The sequence below is a fragment of the Diprion similis genome, chromosome 4 (assembly GCF_021155765.1).
Source record: "Diprion similis isolate iyDipSimi1 chromosome 4, iyDipSimi1.1, whole genome shotgun sequence".
Taxonomy (NCBI): domain Eukaryota; kingdom Metazoa; phylum Arthropoda; class Insecta; order Hymenoptera; family Diprionidae; genus Diprion; species Diprion similis.
This window is the reverse complement of record NC_060108.1, coordinates 25,094,590-25,116,674: the sequence shown is the minus strand read 5'-3', so window position 1 is coordinate 25,116,674 and position 22,085 is coordinate 25,094,590. Positions and strand designations below refer to the sequence as shown.

General features: G+C 42.6%; 2 protein-coding genes across 3 annotated transcripts in view; one reads left to right on the top strand and one right to left on the bottom strand.

Moving 5' to 3' along the window:
- Positions 1-15,834, bottom strand: part of LOC124405299 (zinc finger protein 62 homolog) — a 38,674-nt gene extending 22,840 nt beyond the window's left edge. Inside the window, exon 1 of the mRNA XM_046880099.1 lies at positions 15,551-15,834. The gene's annotated coding sequence lies outside the window, so the exon portion shown is untranslated. The remainder of the gene's footprint in view (positions 1-15,550) is intronic.
- LOC124405298 (protein tiptop) overlaps positions 11,002-22,085 on the top strand; it is a 113,414-nt gene continuing 102,330 nt past the window's right edge. The window contains exon 1 of one of the 2 annotated variants that reach the window (XM_046880095.1): positions 11,002-11,105. The gene's annotated coding sequence lies outside the window, so the exon portion shown is untranslated. Of the gene's footprint in view, positions 11,106-18,735; positions 18,832-22,085 lie in introns of those variants that run through there. The other variant, XM_046880094.1, reaches the window with a different exon arrangement.

Genomic DNA, 22,085 nt, shown 5'->3' with positions numbered 1-22,085 from the left:
CGGCGCCGGGGGTTCTTCCGCGGTTACCGACGCCTCGGGGGATCGACGTCGGCACTTCTCGAGCCTGCAATGCACCGAAAGCCAGAAGCCACTTTCCACCGTCTGCGGTATACAGCAGCATGCAGAGCGTCAGTTTCGTAACCCGCTGCCGTCCGGTCCGATACTTACTTACTCCGGCTTCGTGATAGATGTATAAATCTGGATGAATTATCGGCGTAACTGTTTTCCCTCAAACGTGTTTCATCATCGTGAATCGCCGCGGTCCGCCTCCCTTCTGCCGCACACGCCACGCTCGGTGGTGTGCCATTACGCCTGTAATTTGACGCCTTGAATTATGTATTTTCGCTATTTCGTTGAGTTATAGTTATACTTCTTCGTCGAGCCTCGCTACTCGATTAACGAATTAATAAACCATCCGCCTCACAGCCCTGTTTGTATGCTACGCATCGGTAGTGTTCTTCCCTTTTTTTGCCATTCAATTTATGTCCGCAGCTGCAGCAGCAGCAGCAGCGTTGCCTGGAAGTAATCCGTGGATGCTCGGTATCTATCACTCAGCTTAAGCCCCAGCCAGTCGTCTTTGAATGTCTCCGACACGCTGTCCGTTCGAAAGTAAGATTTAATGCGTTGATAAGAAAATAGCGGATTGAAGAATCCGATATTTACCTCGTTAGGGGACAAATGATCGAACCAGGAACAACAGCACGGAATTTCACCCGCACATCTTTTTTCTGTCAGCCTCAGTGATTTTATACATTAGAATTGCACACAAATTCGCTTTATGCAAGCTGCATTCGCGGCTCGACTCGCGAAATACGTTAAACAAAAAGCCTAAGTACAACGTCTCCAGAGTGCGATGTAGATCGAATCTGTAAACATGCGTCAGACTAGTGCTACTTACATACGTTCAAGAGGAGCGAGCACACAGACCAGGAGTTTCGCGATAGCGGAGAAAAACTGGAAATAAATTCACCCTCCTAACTCTCTTTCTCTCTCTCTCTCGTGCTCACTTTCCATCTTTCTCCCTCGAATTTTTACCAAACGCCTCACGCTGCGAAGAAGCCTCCGGCACTCCGCAACCTTTGGCCCCTTACACCCTGTCTCCAGCTCTCGATTATATCAGTGTTCAAAGTTCCCTCTCTAACACACAGTTTAAGAGAAAGAATAGACGAAAGTTTTTCTTCGATTTTCTGACCGAGCATAGTGAGTCTAGGAATCCAGCCCTACAACAAATAGCGGTGCAGACTTTAGTAGGTGTCGAAGAAACTCTTGGGTAACCTCGTTTTGACCAATTTTCAGTTGTCACACTACTTTAACCTTGAGACTGCATCATGAACGTTCTGTAAGGATACCTTTTACGTTGTTTCCTGATTTGAAATGGGACAATCTAACATCTCGCGTTCTTTTTCCATGAGTATGATCTCTACGTGCAATTTGAAGTGAAATGAAAATCGTTTAGACTCGTCCGAATAACCGGGATCGCAAATTTTTGAAGAACCTTTAGAAAAAGAATGCCACAAATTAATCTAGAAACACGAGAGAAAGTGAAAAAGAAGTTCCACTGGACACCGGTATGGCCAAGGAACTAGAGTAACACCAGAGATCCTTGAGCTCAGGATACAAGGTACAAAAACGCAGCTCAACGGAAGCGTTCAATTTACCCGCGGTTATTATCACGTATAGTAAATGTTCGATGGGAAGGGTCTTAGGATTCGAATAAAAACGACATCATCCATAAATAATTGCGGTAGTTTCATCTAATATTAAGAACATTTATATACCTTTAATCAAGACCGATGCCCAAAGAATATCAACACAAGTGGTCTTTCACAGTTCTCTCTCATTCCTGATGCGATGTTCCTTGCATGAATTGTCACATGCGATAAACGCGAGGTGCAGCTCGTCGGGACGTAAAGAGGAAGAGGACGAAGAAAGATCCTCAGAATATTGAGCCGCTCCGGTTAATGTTTCTAACGACGTTAGACCAGTACGGCGGCGTGTGCCAGGTCGACGAGGATATGCAGGCACTTCTCATTTCCCCCCTTCACCCCTCGACCCCTGACCAATGTACACCTCCACCCGCATCAACGTAAGGGTAAGGGTGTACGTAGCGCACGTATTTTCACCCCGCACTTCTTCGCGCTCTCTCGGGCCGAGTTGCATCCAGCGGTGTGAGGGGCGACGAGGGAAAGAGAGAGAGAGAGAGAGAGAGAGTGTGAGCGAAAGAGAGGGTGGGAGGGGGTGGTTGGGGTGGGTGAGCTTCTGTCTAATCGATGCCGCGCTCGGCTGTGCGCGCTGGGCCTGCCGGCTATTACGCACCTTAATGTCCTCCCGACCGACTCCCTCTGAGCGGGCGGCCATGACACGTGTCAATCTGCCGCAGACGCGGGATCGATACCGTGCAGGACTACCGACCAAAGGCTCTCTCACCGACGCTGTGCACTCCGCACCAACACCCCCAACCTCATCATCCCCTAGCGATACACAACCGAACAACTTCGACGATCCCCGAGATGCCAGCTATACTCGTCGTCGTCGTCGTCGTCGTCGTCGTCGTCTAGCCGCTCACTTACACCGCTCAAGTCCGGACGGTTTTGTCACACAGGTCCCGATGTCTTCGTCTGGGTGTCGTTTGTCCTTTTTCCTTCCATAAGCAAACCGTCCCTTCGACGATGTGATTTTTTTGGCACTTTAATGTCACGGTTCGTTAGGGTCGACATTTTGGATTTGACATCCGTTGTGCGATTTTAGAAATTAGAAACAGCCAATCCGATATACGATATTGCAGAAAGTATAGGCGGGTTAATTTGTACCCTTTATTAGAAAAAAAAGAACACATCGAAATTTTCTCGAATATATGTCTACGGTTTGAAAAGTGAGCTTCCGAAGGAGAGGGAAATCAATTGAACGAGGCGAATGATTGAGGGAATTTTTCAAAAACGCTATGACGTCACGGTTTCTGTTTCAGCTATTTCAGCAGACCGACAGAAATTCGTCACGATTCACGAACCCTCGGGGTAAAGCTTTGATCTTCCCATCAATTACCGGCGTTAATGATGGTGGTTCACCTTCCTTTTCTTCACGATACTAATTCGGAGTGCTCTTGACCGTGTTGCGCAAGGCGGGGAAGAGTTCGGAGTATACCTATATATATATATATACCTACCACCTACGTCAGATCCCGCGAGAATTAGAGGTGAGTAGAAAAAGCTCGGAGGTTTAGCACTACGTACAGCAACTTACTTGTGCTTGACGGAATCGCGTGACGACACTCGATTTCTCCAACTCGGAATCGCCTTACTCTAATCGTCATCGATACAATTCGAGGTCAGGGGGAACGTGGCTCAAGTTATAAACCAATCAGCAGTAACTGCACAATCGTACGTTATTTGTATATATTTTGCATCAGCCTAATCATTCTCTCCGTAGGTATACTTGAATAATCGATTTGAAAACTTGCAGATATTGGAATATAAAAAATATAAAATAAAATGCAAATTTTAGCAAATGTGTATCGTCACTTAATGCACAATGTGCTATTAGAGCTATAATGATACGCAAGAAGAAGAACACGAGTTTGTGCGATTGTGTTTACTGAATCCGTGCGACACTTCGGCGTGTACTTTGCTGGAGAAATTTAACGCCGTGGTATTCAGGAATTTTTCCCTCCTTTCCGCCGCGACAAGTATTTCCACATAGGTATACCCTTATTCGCGCGGTCAGAAACGCCGCCTGGCGAACAGTGCCGGAACTGCGAAACGCAGCTTTGAGCATCGTGCGGCAAACAGCCGTACGTGTATGACCCGAACAAAAATCTCCTGAAATCTTCATGCGGCTTCCGCCACTTTGTACCCACACTTTAAACTGTTATTCCGCGGTCAGTCGTGGTCAAGTCCTGAAATATACATCTGAAAAACGAGGTCGAAGGACCTGAACTGCTGGAACTCTGAAGACGCGGGTTAATTTATTGAAAAATTAAAATGACAGAGGTTTGGAGAGGTTCCGATAACAATTTTTTGTCCGATATTCAAAATCTTTAGGGCAACTATTCTGATGGTAACTTATTTTAATTGTTTCCAATTTCCATTCAAATTCGTCAGACATCTTTACCGCGTTTTATATTTCTCAACTATTTCTACGTGCAGCTTATTTTGTACTTGAGTTGATCGTATTCAACGAATTTCTGTTCTCCTGAGCGTTGTGCATTGAGTATTCAAACGGCAATTCTGATTTTATTCCAAGTCGACCGGTGCGCCACATAAATTTGTTATTTTCTCTATTGTTTTCTATATCGGAAGAAATCCATAATATTATACCGTACATTAAGGGCGTCATTGAAACCGTTTCTTTCCAGGTTTATACCGTCCATAAACCATTAGGGATTGGCAGTCTGTGCAGAGATTATGACCATCGGACTCCCGGTGTAACAGAAGTGCGACGATATCACGCTGAGGGACTTTGGTAGAACGAAGGACTACGAGGCGTGAAAAGGTCCTACGTGCCAAGAAAGTGGAAACAATGCGATATCCGTGCACCTTTTTTGTTTCCGTCGTATATATACGGTTGGATCAAGCGGCCGAGTCTTTTTTCAAACTCAAGTGTTTCGAGTCAATTTGCGAAGACCGCAGAAATTCTTCAAAGTGAAAAATTTATTCGATCGATTTTGTTCAAGCGTTTCCCGTGAGAATAACGTATGCATATGTCTGTCTATACAATCTTAAGTCAAGACTAATGAGTAGATTTTTTATAAATATGTTCATAAATATAAAATGTAAATGTGTGTATCTTGTAGTATTTAAATAAATGAATAAGCGGAACGTTTAATGAACTCTTATACAATCGTAAGAATATTTTTAATTCAGCAATACACGTATCGGGATGAACTGATCACGGCACATGTGTACGTACGAGCGTGTGGCGAGTCGGGCCATAATTAATACGTTTCATCACTCGAGGCTCATTTACCCCAAGATTTAGAATGTTATCTGTTTAGTCGAAATTTCGCCGGTTCTTTTTATACCCTGGACCTCTTTTCGGTGGAACGTCAGAAGAAGTTGAAAGAGGAAAAAAAGGAGGAAACGAAAAAAGACTTCTGTATCCGATCCATAATTTTTCCCCCCACCTGGTAAAACAAACATGACGGTCGACGTGGGTATTCGATTTTTGGTGTGCTGAGAGAATCGGCGTCTGCGATCCTTCAGGGCAAACCGAAATAGGTGGATACCTACCGGTGTGAGGTGCTCGTACAGACGTCGCGTAATTTAGTACTTAGACTGCGTGGGGCCCGTTCATGTACATACATAACTGCAGTGCAGGGAGAGAAAAAATAAGAGCCGTCAACTGCACGCTTGTGCAGTTATATATACATCTCGACGCGTATATATACATGTATTTATGCCGTAGGCCGGGGTTAAATAATCACCCAATTAAATCACAATGAACTTACACACCTATGGTATATGGATACATACAACGTTTCTACTCGTATAAAAACTAATGTATATGTGTATACATACTTTGCCTACTTTGCGAGCGGATGATGAGTTGGCGTGACTATATAGGCCGCGTTGTACCTTCTATAACATTATGAACTTTCCAGTGTAACAAGGATAACGTATCACTCGGTATTACTGGAGAAACTCCAGCGTCTGCAAGCACTATTCATCCGCTATTCCCACAAACGAATGTCTTCGATTGGTAGATATTACGCCAAGACGTGACGATAAACTAGACATTTGCCATATACGCGCGGTATCGATATTACAACATTACGCTCGATGCCAGAATAGTACAAAGATATCGCAGAGCTCGTGCAATGATCAGCTGATTCTAAAAAGTTTCTCAAGTCATCACTTATCAGACGATCTTTGGAAACCTTTTGCAGTATGAGTACACCTCATCGCATTGTGTCGTTTGCAATATTCCTTTCGATTCGGGAAAGTGGAAAAGTGCAGAACAATGCAGGCAGTCAAGTAAGATACAAAGTTTTTACTGAAACAGCTTCTCAGGATCCAAGGTTCGAGGGATATTAGAAGAGAGCCGAGGACACGGTTATAAATTGCACGCATTGCAGGAGAGTCGAATGATCCTCGTTTCTTGGCGTGGATCGAGGGCACTGCAAGGTACAGTGATCCTGAACCAAAAGGGGGAGAAGGAGGAGGGAGAAGTGGGGAGGATCCCGACGACTGTCGAAGAGGAAAAAAAAATGCTGATTACCGATAATCCCTCACACAACACGGGCATTACCACCGCGAGTCTACCTCCAGTGCTAATTGGAACTCCCACGTGGATATCCATATCAAATTATTCAGAATTCGAAGGTTAACGTACTTATATTTGGGCAATAAATTAGCCGGTCGTAGAAAGCCGGTAACTTTGGTCTTAGCGTCTGAGGAAGGCTCGCAGAGCACACGTGGTCAGTATGCGTATGTATACATATAGGATTTTTATGATACCGACGTTTTGTGGATACGACTCGGAGTGAAACAGGACACAAAAAGAAGGATGCTCGCATGTTTGTGACGGGTTAAGCCGTGACTCGACTTTTGACCAATTAAGCCGGATACCCGCGCATATCTTACCGATAAATCACTAGATTCACATTATCATTCCAATTTCGATTCAAATTCTAACTACTCCACACTTTAATAACCAGAACGAATCGAATTCTGTCACGTTATAAGAACTTTAACTCACGTTACAGATCAGAAAATCGCAGATTGAAGTTTACACGTCGGATTTAAATTCTGCCACGCAACATATGTGTACGTACTTATAACGATCTCGATTATTATAATTAATGAATCCATAAATTGTTCAGCTAAGAATAATAGCAAATGTGAGTTTTTGCGAATAAAAACCAAGCCGTAATTATACACAATTACAAGCCATCATTTCAAGTAACAAAAAAAAAAAAAATATTTAATTTACGTTGAGCCAACGTTTTATATATTAGCAATTTTGTGACCAAAGTCACGATGATCGTGATTTCCGTACACCAATGCATCCTTTCCTTATCCGTCCGTTATTACAGGCACGGTTTATACATATAATATGAGAAGTGGGCAATGAAAGCGGAAACTTACGGTCGATTGATGAAATAAGTTCGGGTGAGCGTGGGTAAGAGAGCTTTGTTTATAATTCACCGGGACGGGTGAAAAAGCGGCGAATAACCGAAGGCATCGAACATCTCGGCGGGATATTCCGGATGAAATACCGCGGTAGGTACCCACGTACATCGGCATCAAGCTGATATACGTAACGTCGGTGAATTCGAATTTTCGTTGGCGAAAAAGCTCGGGCGCGGCCTGCAACGTCGGTTTGAAACTGTGAATGCGAGATTACATATGACTGCCGGATCGAGTTATGGACCAGTTTCGTGATACTTACGACCTGGCTAAGTGACGAGCCCTTTTCGCGTTTCCGGAATAGCTTATATCACCTACATCGAGTGCCGAATATGATGCTTGAACACATTGCGATATACCTACACGCGGGCAGATACATCGACGATCGGTTCTTTCGACTCCACGATATCCACGTAGGTACATAAACCCATCCCGACTCGATAGGCCGAGCATAGTAAGTAAGCATCCGAGTGTAGACCGGGGAATATTTCAACGGGCCCGACGTGTATATATAATAATATTAATTATGAAAATATACTATATAGTTGTAATATATATCCTCGGGGCCGGGACGTCAAGGTCTGCGGGGGTCCGTCTGCCTCTCTTCGACGTCAGGATAGCATGGCGCCACCACTTCCAAACAACTCTCGGGGTATGAGGAATTACATACGCCCTAATCGTTGACCGACACTCCTCAATGCCCGAGGAGCACACCGGTAATCTTTCATCCACAGCCGCGGCGAACTATTTTCGGAATTAGAACCGCGAGTTGCGATAGCGTGCATGGATCGAGGATGTACCTATACTCTTCAAATTAAATAATTACGAGGGAAGGACCCGCGCGCGACGGGCCGTCGAACTTGCGGCCATGGTGAATTTTTGAGGGACACCAGACGGACGCGGGGCGCTGCAGGGCTGACGGAGTGGAACTCTGCTTCCATCTGACTCCGCCATCTTTTCCTTTCACGAGAGCAGGGGGCGAGGGCGAGAGGGAGACGGAGATGAGAAAGAGAGAAAGAGAGAAAGAGAGAAAGAGAGAAAGAGACTTCTGGCGTTGGGTAGTGTACCTACTATAATGCGGGGAGGGTTCTGCGATGGCTGCACACACCGTGCAGAAGACTCGACAGGCCCCCGCCGTTTTGGTCTCTGGCATGGCTGTGGGTATAGGTGTAACCGGGAATGGCAGGAATCGACGAAAATGGAAGATCGACATCTGCCGATCCTCCCTTCGACGGCTTAACGCGACTTTAAAACGTCTTTAACCAATTTCATTGCATGATAAACCCTCCCTTCGGATGGTACATCCTATATATACTATACCTACCTACATCCATGGGACTTTTTCGACCGTCGTCTTTTACGCTAATTATCATCACAGCCGACGAACACGTTTCCATAGACTTTCCTCGTGTATATACCATAAATATTTGTGCTTATTACTTTTGATCAAGATCAACCTCCAAGTTATTTAGAAACAAAATTCGCCAGAATACCGTCGACATTGGGTTCATCGCGGAATTTTTATGGACTCCGTATTCTGTTGTGGAAATTATAGTTGAGCTTACAAAAATCCATTCTACGATTAGTATTCGTTTCCTATATGTCAAGACTCAAGGAATTACATCATAGGTATGATTTTTTTTCTGTAAGCTAGACAGTTCCGACTTCTTGTACAAAAAGTTGATTCTGAAAAAATATTCCACGGGAATTGAATTTCAGTTGCAGGGATCAGATTATGGAATACCTGACCTTAATTAGTGGTACGTTATTGGAAAGCATATTTCACAAATATCCAAACTGCTGTAATTCATTAAAATTTTTTTATCCCCATTCGAGTTTATTACGCAGCCTTATAATAATTATTCAATAAACAAAATATGGCCTTACGGCGTAAACTCATCATTTTTTCGTTTTATAATTTATTTATCATGTTTCTCGTCAGCCTTGACTTAATCCAAGACATATATCATTTAGGAAGTAAAAAACGTCGCTGTTTACAAGGTCAAGTTTCTCAAACGAACAAGCAATCTGAGAAAAACTTCTCACTGCAGAATATTTTCGCTAAATGCCTTTCATTCTGTAAAACGAAACCGCACTTTGACACAAAAATTACCATAAATCAGTCCCACTTAGTACGACGAACGTGTCTCATTTCCGACTGCTCATCGTCATCGTCATTCCAAAAAACAAGAGTTCCGACTATTACAAAGTCGAGTCACTGCTTTCTTGGTTCCCAACGACTAAGGCACGTTCGAATTTCAGTCCCTGCGTCCCCACGTAAAGAGCAAACACAATTCCACACGTTATGCCAACCTACACACACACACACACACCCATAGAGTATGTCTCACATTAATGAAATTTTGTCGCTGCTACACCGAAACCCGGTAATAAAATTTCAATATCCGTATATATAATGTTAAACACGTATAACCTAATGTTTATTACACGTTTAAAGTACTGCCGAATGGCGTGTAGAAAAGCATTTACGCGCGTATAATTACCCGGCTTTCTAAACAATTAGGTAGGCTGCGACGGTGTCGGAAGGCACCTTATATATATACTATACATATCTCGAACGTGTCCCCTTACATTATATACCTACGTATAGGCATTGTGTGCCAACCCACGCGTGCATTATACAGCTATAATACGACAGACTAGGGCCAACTATTGCTTGAGAGTCGAATATGGCGTGGGTACATGTGTTGCGCACGTATAATACGTTGATCAGCAACTCAACGTGTTATACCTAAGCCACAGTTAATCACGATCTTAACTAATTTTAATTAGCCGATGAGTAAACAAGCTGCGAAATTGCTTAAAACGGGTTTCGGCACCGCCGATTATTGTCATACCATCGTCGATATGCCCACGCGTGATGAAGTCGCTCGTAGGTTAATAAGTAGGTGTAGGTATATAACTATATGACATGTCACTCTTGCCGAAGGAAAACTGAAATTAATTTTATCGCCGTTTTGACAACATCGCGTCATTGTCGCCTCTGGCAGTGATGTCACTACGATTTACAACCGCAATGATCGGTACACCGTGGATCCGACCGTAGATGTGCCTCTGCTGGGCTCAGGTCGTACATCAAATCGTTCTTCTGGCTCGAAAGATTCCTCTGCGGACGTGTGGAATTATAGTTACATCGGCTACGAATCAGCCTGTCATTTTTCTATTTTGCCCTCTGACGTCAGCTGGGAGGTTTAAAATCAAAAATCTCTCACACACGTAGGAAGGAATAGGATAGAAAGCTGCGCAATAGCGTTTAATTGTATAAAATTTATACGAGTGGAAAATCATCGTCAGAAGTATAGCTGACTGAAACACGTACGTTTGACGAATTATATAATTCCTCTGTGAATTTTGAAAATTGTTCGTGCCTTCCGATCTCGAAGTTGGCACGTCAAATAATACTAGATATAGCACACTTCACAATATCCTATACAACTATTATCCGCAAAAATATACTTGTGGAAACCATAGAATTCAAACATATATCTATACCGATGAATATCATCACCTTACCGAAACAATTTGTACGATATTAAAGTTTAAATATCTTCATTAACGAGAAAAAAAAAGTTACCGGTTTTGCCATCGGCCACTTTTTTCATCACGAGAACTCAGACTTCGTAGAAAAAGCTGGTCACGAAACACACACGGACAGAGATCAAATGCACGAAGAATTTCAGCTGGCTCTTACGATTATCCAAGGCAGTATACATATAGGTGTAACAGACGATCGTACCGATCATGCGGGAAGACACCGCGACACTACGTCAGTGTGATTTCCTAGTTTCAGCAGTGAGTATAGCGGTGTCGGTGCAGTGTACGAGGAAAACCATCTCTCAAGATAGCGGACGAAAGTACGTCATATTTTATTTTATGACCTAAACGTATATTTCACCCGGAGGCATAGATGTGTGAGGTGGACGCTCACACTCACTGCAATAAGGAGCGGCTGCATGACCGGTACTATACCTATAATATACCTACATACCAACCTACCTAACAGCAGGTTAGTTCCGTTACCACGTGCTCACCGCCGTCATAGCCGAGGGTCTTCTTCTGCATTCTGACCCACATTGTAAATCCAATTGTTGCGCAACGGGGACGCTTTTGGGATATTCGCAAATCTCGAGGCCTTGCAGATTTGGAAATGACCGTCGTTTTACTGCCCCAAACTTCGTACCTGAGTTACGTGAATGTTAGTGGCTGTATTTTCTCGTTATGTTGGTGTACGTAATTCAGGTTCCTGTTGCAAATATAGACTTCTTTGAACGGTGCAGAAAATTTCTCATTCTACTCGCAGTTTCTCGTAAACCCTCGGTTGTATTTTAGGCGCTGAGTTTATATACAGACAAAAAATTATACCTGCAACGCACACGCCTCGTACATCTCGACGTTTATTGCGGTGCTTTACCGCTTGTTAGGATATTAGGTAGAAGAATTTGCGAATTTGTATGCATATTACTGCGCAGTCTAGCTTCGAAGTAAGTATACACGTTACCTGATAAAAACAAGTTAGTGGGTAAAAATCGTCCTTGGTTCGTCGATCGTTGCACTCCGTGAGTGTCAAGGGTAGATGAAACCATCTTCGTAGGCTCTGTGCTCCCGGGTACGGTATCGGTATATACCTGTACGCTTGTTTGCGTGGGTGTAAAAGAGAGTTACGAGATATTACATCAAGTTCCAGCGGCTCACGCGAAGCTACTGCACAGTAGCTCTCTTCGAAATATTGTCTTTATTCGTATGTAATAAAGCCACAATTTTATTAGTTATGAGTCACTTACAGAATATCCGAAAAATCAAAATTTTTGCTTAGTTAAACTACTTAGCACTTGAAAGGTGTAAAAAACTGTAAGAATTAAGATGGATTTTCACGGTTCTTCGATGTAAGATTCGTACAATTGTTCCGATCGTTATGTACGGCGATAATTCTGATAATTCTGAAATATTCCAAGTTTGAGAAGCGTCGTAAACGATGTCGATGACGAATTATAAATATCTTACGTCTATACATAGCGAAAAAAAAAAAAAAAAAATCGAAAAAGTGAATTATCGCCTTATTTCATTACAGATCGAACAAAGACACTGAAAATAGGAAAATGAATTCTAGTGTCTTTTTTTTCTTTTCTTCTCTCAACCAAAACTTTCCCAACCAAATACTGTACACACTTGCACATACATGGACCAGATGATACCTTCAGCATTGGCCCAAATTAAACCACCCGTAAGAACGAATGGAAATCATGTAGGAATATTGCGGTGGACCTGAACTCTGCATCGTGATGTTCAAGAGCGTGGACCTGGATTATAATATAAGGTAGTATATATACGATTTTTGGCTGAGGATACAGCATCAGAGTCGGTGTCTGCTGAGCTACACCCACACGTGTATGTGATATCGCGATGGTCCTACACGTATGCGGAGAATATGGGTATTCTTATGCGTCAGAATTCAGGGGGACGAGCGATCAATGCGGGACTTTTCATTCCTTTTCATACGCCAGGAAAGGAAGGTATGTATAATATAAGCTATAGAGTAGAAACCTTGCCAGGGTGGGAGGGGAGGTTCGCGGCTTCAGAGTTCGGATCACGTCGATGACGTGCGCAAACTTGGGACTCAATACTGCGCACACAGTAGTAGTAAGTCGATTAATTTATTTGTCTATATAATACAATTTAATTTACCTACTAGAAACGAGAATCGCATAAACTTTTTCTATTTTACGACCGCACTGCACTGCTTAATTTATGATATACCTAAACGACCGTTATCCGATGGATTACATTAATGGGATTTATATACAGGTATAATTATTATAGCATGCATGTACTAATTAATAACAGAAAAAAAAATAAACAAATAAATAAAAATTGGAAAAATTGTGTTTAACACGCGTTTACGGCCTGATATATACCTACTATTGACACATATATAAAAAAAAGCATACCATGTAGAGGTATTTTATATGCAGCGTGTCTGCGTGCACATGAGAAATATAAACCAGCGCGTCCATGTTCCGTCATACGGAGAGAAACGTAAGATGCAAGTGCCTCCTGCAATGGCAGGTTAAAAATGCTCGTGTACGTATCACGATTATGACGACAGAAATAATTTGTGCTCGTGGTCAAAACAAGGCGGTAAATTAGCATCGCGTTTCGATTGATAGGTTAACCAAGCTTGCTGCGTACGTGTGTGTGTGTGCGCCATAAATATACCCCCGAGGCCAATTAACGCAATAACATATCAACTTTTATAGTCGATCTAGACACACCGATATCGTGTAATATCTACACATAAACCTAGTTGCCGCCGAGAAGCGTTTGCTGCTGTTATACGCACGACCAAATTAATTATTCATTATCATGTCTATATATTGTCCAGGGATGTTGGTGTTCGCGCATATTTGACACACAATGACCGTATATTACATGAATAAATCGATGATTATCCCTGTAAAAGAAGTCTTCGTACACTTCAAGGATGATATGGGTGTAAAATTGGCGAGACATACCAGCAGTAAAATCGCAGCAAGTAGGTAATGGTTGTATCAATTTTTTACTTATATCATACAAGTGTAAATTTTATCTTCGATATTGATCATATGTCATCGATATTTTGGCGCATGTAACCATAAAACTATAAGTGATCTCCCGGCGGTTACATCACAAGACTAAATTTTTCTGGTCAATCTATTCGCTGCCGCGCCGATATAAGATTCGGTTGACGGTCGATGATGCATGTGTACTGAAATATTGCCAAAAATTGTAGTAAAGCGATTACGTATGAAGTCAGGAAATTTATGTACTTATTCGTATTATATTAGCCTATGATTGGCCAGTTTGGGTAATGAACTATTCCATTTCACGAATTTATATAAAATAGACTTGGTTTATACGTAAACGGGTTTATGAAGTCATAAAAAGAATCAAATTGTACTTGTAGGAAAAAATATCGCACCGATGCAAATTTGAACGTGCTTATTATGTAACAAAATTTTTTATTCAGTTCCTCGTACTGCGTATGAACTAGTTAATTGCATGATCGATATATTAAAAAAAAATGCAATTAATCGAGCTGCTATGGACTATATAGGTATTTACAGTTTGGACTGTTGAAAGAAATTAAAACCGATTTCAAATAGGTATCATATATAAAGTCAAGAGAACAAAAAATTCTTATTTGCTTCTGGTACAATTTTATTGTTTGTCCGTTTGTTACACGCATAGATCGCGTAGCGACAAAATATTGAATAATCACTTTTCGAGAAGCTAAAAGTTCTGTCCGACGATGAAAAAATTCGGCTTCAAATTATCAACTCGTGATCGACTCTAAGCCGAATCGACGTTTGTTTAAGAATTGTACCTCGAGCTCAACCAGTAATAAATTTCCAAACTTCAATAATCGACAATTTTTTTTTCTGCAAAGAGCTATACTGCAACTTTAACGATAATCTGCCGATTCTGTAACCATCTCAATGTAGTTCGACATGCACGTTATGACAATCTTAAAAATCCGCGAGTATCACAGTGTAAAGCGCCTCCAATTCTCGAACCGAAAACAATCACCATCCGTGAACCGCGATCCGATCGCAAGTTTTGTAAAATCGGCATGATAAGTACCTCGTATTAAAAAAATCCCGAACCGGTCTGGCGGCAACGTGAGCAAAGGGTTCGGGCGTGATTCGTGAAATGTGTTGTCACGTCACAAGAAATGTCGAAAAACCGATAGAACGCCGATATTCGGATCACAATGCAGGTATTAATCAAGGCGTAGGCGTGTGTATATATCGAGAAGAAACAGCGACGCGGGGACGACGGAGAGACGGAGTTGAGAGAGCGTGGAGAGCGTGTCCGGCGTGAGGTGGAGTGAACTAGATAGAGACACGGCGACAGGACATAAACATGAAGCGCGGTGTGTGCGGCGAGTCGTCTCTGCGCGCGTCCGGCGGCGGTTGGGGGCGGGGCCTTGGTCACGTGACGCGCTCGTCCCCCGTCGGTGAGTGGTGGGGGTACTCTATGACGCTATAGATCAAAGAGACGCCGCCTCCAACCCTTTTGGGGGCGGAGCCAAGCGGCCCAGTCGCCTCGTAGCGCCGCTCTGCGGCGAGGCGAAGAAGCGCGAGGAATAACACAAACAAACGCACGCCAAGAGGGAATCGGAGAGACGCGCGTGAAGAAGCGAGTCACGCGGTGTGCTGGGAAAGTCCGAGGAGTCGACACGCGGTGAAATCGAATCCTCAGAGCCGCGTTTTCGCGCCGTTACTCGCGTTACTTTCACGCCGAGCGTAGTCTCGACAGTTTTGAGGTTATGTCGGGTTTAGAAGTGATTTTAAGCCCGCGAACGATCGCCGAACCGTTTACGAATCATCGGGGAACTCCTACTGGCTGAATAGAGAAAGGCTACTCACCGTTTGCTGTTGAAACTTCCTCTGTACAGTTTATCTTGGTAAAACCACTGAGAAACTCACTGGCATCAGCAATCAACTTCACTGTTTAGTACCTCCGTCAGCCACCGGCACCCTGGCGGAGCAGGCGTCGCTTCTCTTTCTGTCCTTTCAGCGCTTTCTCTCTCTTTCTCTCTCTCGTTCGCTCTCTCTCACTCCGCAGCGGCAGAGAACGAGGGGATAGCGCGCGCCCCGCCTCCTTTCAAACACGCTTTGCCTTCATGGAGTTCCTTCTGAACCGTCAACAGCCGCATTGCCAGTCCGCATTACCGAACCGAGCAATTATTTTTAATATCGTTACAATTCTTCTCTCCCCCCCCGCTCCTCCCCCTCCACCACTCCTCCATCGAACCCTGTTTCTTTCTCTTTCTCTCACACGAGAAAATAATCGACGAGTAATTAAGAGTGATGAGAATGTAAAGGATAAAAAGTTTACGGTTGAGCAGAAGGGGAGGGAAGGGAGAAGCTATGTGGACATTATGCAATCAACGCAAGCTCAACGGAAGTCTCGCATTGCAGTGTCCTTCTCGGTATACGAATTTACGTGGAGTATAATTTTTTTATCCATCGCAGTTGATCGCATCGGCTACAAGAAGTAATTGCTAGAGACTTGACCGCGGGAGTCGAGGGTGTTTAAACTTGATTCGCAATACGATCCTGCCGAGTTTGCGGGCCTGACGAGGTCCGCGACGTTCGGCGTTCCGCACCGGGTCGGCGGGTGACGGAGACGTTCGGCGAGTGGCTGGCGATTGCGCCCGCGCCTGGATGAGTCGCCCTCCTACTCACGAACACGAGGAAGCTTTCGCCCCCCACACGGACGACGGAACGCGTCGCGACGGGGAGACAGACGGACGGACGGACGGACGGACGGACACACGACGCGGGCAACGTCGACGGCGACGGCGACGGCGGCAACGTTCGGCAGCAGCACTCAATCTGCTCACTCACCGAAGCAAGCAAGCAAGCAAGCAGCCAAGCAAGCTCGGCCCGCCGCTCCTACGGGGCACCGCGGTAGTTCCTCCTCGGCTCCGCTCTCTCCTTTCCTCTCCACTGCTATCCTCTTCGCTCCTCTCCTCGTCTCTCCTCTCCTCTCCTCTCCTCTCCTCTCCTCGGCGCTGCTGCTTTGGTATGAACGCGACGCGCGAGGACCTCCCCCCCCACCGCGGGGACGCCGCCGCGACGCCAGTCGCCACTCAGTCAGCGCTGGACCGCCGCTCGCTCAATTTCGTACACGCGTTTCATTGAAAATCCACCCCCACTCGGGCCACGCCGCCACCCCACGCCGCATCAAAAACGCGCTCGCGCGCCGAACTCGCGATAAACATAATTCTTAATCTCGATCGCGGTTCGATTATTATTGCGGTGCGTGTTTAATCATCCCCTCTATTATCCAACCACCCACCCACCCACCCCCACTACCACCACCATCAACGACACGTTTTTCATTTTCCTGTAGTATTTTGTTGAAATCAGCCCCCCTCCCCTCACACCCGACCCCTTCATCACTCGCGCCCTTAACGTTGTGCAGACCTTTGCTGCAGACACATCTGCACTCCTCCTTCTTCGCATCCCTCCCCCCAACCTTTGCCACCATCCGCCCCTCCGTCACATTTTGCTGGCCGGCCCTTCATCGAGGACTGGTTCGTTGGCTTGGATGGCTGGTTGGTCACTCGGAAACAAAGCCGATCTGTCAAATCGGTGCATGTAACGGTGTTAGCGCGGGAACGATCGAAACAATTATTCGCGCTAGTGTATAAAAAAATAACACAAGTAACGTGGATTTTTTTTCACGTCAAACATCGCGGCAATAAAGTAGAATTTAAACTCGTGATTTGTTCTCCGATAATTTATTATATACACGTTGGTGTTTAGTTGAGATTTTTAATTCTTTATTATATTGTTTCTTGTTATCGACTGTGTTTTACATTTTTGGCCTATAAAACGTGGGTGCGTGCAGTTACTCCTACACATGTGAAGTGACTCATACGACATAATAATAAATGTGCAAATGTATAAATAGAATGAAAAAAAAATTTTCTTATAATTTTCAATCCTTTTAACGCATAATATTTAATTAATAACCGCAGTGTAGCGGTCGATAAAAACATTCCTGTGCAGCAGTTGTTGGATATTAATAATTTACGAGAGTTTGATGTCTCTCGTTGATCATTCTTTCAATTGGTTTTTTCTTCCTGTTATAATAGCCGTTATATCGATGTCAAGATTGCAAAGTGCGATTTGATAGGGTAATAATAAATTTTTTCAACGACCTGTGGAAATTGTTACACGTATGATAAACGCGAATTAAATCACCCCGTTTACATATTAATTTGCGTCATTATGTACGTGTAAAAAAATAGTGGGAGATAAATAAAATGAATAAATAATTATCGCGTATGACTTATAAAACGCAATTATTACACCGTTGACATCGACACTCTAACGCACAACGCGTATATAATACCACCAACCTGTTACGTTGACTGCAGCTGATTCCGGCTAGTCTGTATCTATCCGCCTTTCTCTCTCTCTCTCCGTCTCCCTTTCGTCGGATAAAGTGATTTATAGATTAACGCGACATATTAAAACGAAGTCAGTGCTACGACCATTTTAACTGTTGTTCAAAGTTTCACAAATGTCGTACGTTCGATAAAGATAAAAGTAATAAAAAAATAAAATAAAAAAGTAATACAAGTATACATCGAGAGAAAGAGGAAGTTGAGTTTAATCTGGATATACAGAAGTAAATGCAGAAGAAAAGGTTGAAGGGGAACCGAGAAGAAAATGTAAAAATGAGGCTGAAAATGCAGACGAATTGTAATAATAAGAATAAATATGAGAGTCGAGCGGCGGAGAGAAGATAAGTCAAGTGCACGTGCATATCGATAAATATTAATTATAATTACAAATTATACATCGAGAGGAGAAATATTAATCCATTGAGATTCAAAACTGTTTATATTATACAGCTGTGAAAGTTCGGTGAAAAACTGCAGTGAAACGGAGTGGTGCATTTTTCTTTGTGTGTCGCGTTTCCGCGTTTTCACGTTATACACACGTGTGTAATTATAATTGTATAATAAAGTAAGGAAGAAAGAAAGAAAGAAGAAGAAAAAAAAAAATTTCACACCGGAAGACGCAGCAAAAGTAAAAATACGAAGAACTGGAGGCCTTCAGGAGTAACGAAGGCCACCGCAGGACGCAGATGACCCGAAGAAAACAGCACGCTCCTCAGCGAATGAAATGTGAGCAAAATTAACGATCCATATGCAGTAAATTATACCTCTATACCTCTATACCTGTATTATGTTCGTGTTCGATCCTCGAAATTCGGCGCTGCAAAGTGTCAGATTTCATCCTGCAGCTTGCAAAGAATCCGATATTCCGATGCACCACGTGACGAGATCGTGATTAAAGAATTGCTTCTCGCTCCGCTATTTATTGCTTGTGAATTAGGTGGAAATTGGCGAAACTTATTTTAATACTAACAGATAAAATGTAAGATAGAATCACGACGTTTGAAGTCGGAGAAGACTGCTGATGATGCTTGGATATATTTGCAATGTGGATATATACCTAATAATCATAATGATAAGTGTGCGTTGTAAGTAAAACTATAAATCTTAATCGGTATGGTACCTACCTAGGTAATGGAGTTTACAGTTCCGCTATGCTTATATTGCGAGAAGAGATGATGTTGCCGGGAATGAGTTATGGGGAAGAGATATTCGAAGCTTGTTCCCCACTTCTTGCTGTGTGGAATAGAAACGAACTCTGCAGGGCCGCTCGGCCTCGACTCGACTTCGTATCGTGTCGATATTATTATACCAGCTCACACACACGTGTCGATGATGATTTCTTGCCGTCGACGGATCGTGCGATTATTCGGGAAAAATATCTTCTGCCGAGAATTCCTGTAATGATACGTGCAGACTTTCGTCACGTTGCGTCTCTATCCTTTAGACCAATATCCTTGTTCAAATTTCCCGCCATCTGTACATGATCGAAAATCAATCCCCCTCCCCCCCGTGGTTGTGTGCGAATGAAATAAAAAATACAGTCACGAATTGTTATAGATATATTATATTTTAACAATAATTCTTCAACTTCATTCAACGAAGTCGTGAGAAGAGAAATTAATTCATCGGGATAAATTTTAATCTTGTACGAGTATATAATTATAACAGAACCGCAAGATGAAGGCTGTGACTATATGTATTTACAAGTTAGTTTTTCGACATTGATACAGAAATAAGCTTGGGATCGACGGTAATATAACCTGTTGAATGACGCAAATGAGCGTTTCTTCCATCATTATTCTATTTTAATATATAAAGTAACGAAGCGCAAATTGATTGAAAACACACCATTTCTGTATAGGTGTGTGTGTGTGTCGCTGTAGGACACGTATGTATATGTTATAATGTCGTACAGCCAGCCTGCACCTGTCAATTAGCGATCGCGATCGTTTGAGTGTATGCAGAATAAATGTTGTGCCGATAAAATAACACATAATGTTTAAATAACTCGGCTGTGTGACACCGAATCACTAATTAGTTATCCGTCTACGTGTTCCTCGCTATACCTGATAATATTTTCGCATATATCGACATTTACATTTTATACACCGAGAAGACAAACAAACGGAAATGGCACGTCCACCGGTGGCCATGATGATACTAATTAACAATAACTAATCAACTTATTATACGATGTTTTGTATTTATGGTTTCTTTGCACGTCATCGTTTGATCTATACAAAACGAAACGCGTTCTCAAATGTAAAAATTCAACAAAATCTTTCTGTAACCTAAAACTCAACGTCTATGCACGATTAGAAAAAAAATATCCCAGCAGGTTCACCGATATTTTCCGGTTTGTTTGGGCATTTTTTAATGCACCAATAAGTGAAAAAAAAACGGTAAAAATGACAAATTAAATGTTAATATTACCAAAATGTGTTTCGTATTTACTAAAAAAAAAAAATGTAACAAATAACACAAACATAAAGTGGACCTACACCGAGACATGATCTTAAGTTCAATTTTTCAAACAGTGTGATCATTTCGTTAGTGTCAAACTGCAGAAAACGAAAAATTATCATAACGTTAAATAAATTTTTCCTCGCATACCTACCTTAGGCACATATATATATATATATATATATATATATATATATATATATATATATATATATATATATAATAGCCGCATATAATTTTGTTGCGAGGTTCGATGACGAGCTTTCTAAAGATGTCGATTAAAAAAGCGAAATAAATCTGAAAAATGGAGAAAAAACAGGAAAAAACTGAATAGAAAACAGATTTTAGAATAATTCTCGCGCAGCTGACACATGAATTTAGTTGAAACGATCCGTGGCCTCGCTAAATCTCTGCACACGCTGCATCAGGCGTGCACGCCTCTTATATAGTTTAACACAGACGTATACGTAGACGTAGACGTATACGTATATTATATGTGACATGTATGGGACCGAGATGTGTGGTTTATAAAATCGGGGTTTAATTGATGCCGCAACGAAGAAGACTGAAATATAATTCAGCATCCCAGATGCATGGTAGGAGGGGTGAGGGGGGATCAGATGTGGGTATAGGTTGATTTGTGGTAATGGTATTATATATTATATCTGCAGCACGGTGACGAGTTCTCAACGTCCTCCTCGTGTCACTAACTCCCAGTCGTCTTACTGTAACATCGCGACAGCTTACATCGCGCGTCTATAAATTCCAAACTGTTTTTCTCGCAGGCTGCTGGCTCGTAAGAATTTCATTCTGCAGGCCTCAGCAGCAGCTAGTCGGCTCCACAGTTTTTCCCTTCTTCGTTTTGGATCGCGGCCGCGTTTTAGAAAATAAGAGTTTAGGAACTAATTTCTTGGAATGTTGAATTTTATTAACCAGATGATGGATTTTCCGAGTTCTTTAGTTTAAATCGCCAGCACGTGTGGAGACTCATTTTCTAAGTTTATCCTACGCGATCATCGCACTCTCTCTCTCTCTCTCTCTCTCTCTCTCTCCCTCTCAGGTATTATACCTGTAATTAATCACGTGGCTAATAACTTGACTCATTTACTAGAATGAGATGCTTGCATACCAAAATTATGCGTGTCTACCTAAAGACATACTTGCCTAATTTAACCAAATTAACTTAATAAGAATATTAAAATTCAAGTAGCTGTAGCTATACGAATAATAATGTTCATCATGCCTTCTGGTATATTTATTTACCTACATATATATATATACGATACATCTGCTTAGATCTTGTTTTCAATTCATACTTCTGTCGAAAAGATCCTCTTCTTATTTTTTTTTTCTCTTTTCTTTTTCATCCAAAGACATTTACATAAAAATACTCTGCAATTTATCTTTCATTGTGTTTCTCTATATCTTTTTCCAAATAAATCGAATCGGTGACGTCAGTCTGTCTGCAAGTAAAATAAACTCATCAACCGAAGTGCGGACAAGTAATTCTTGCCTAT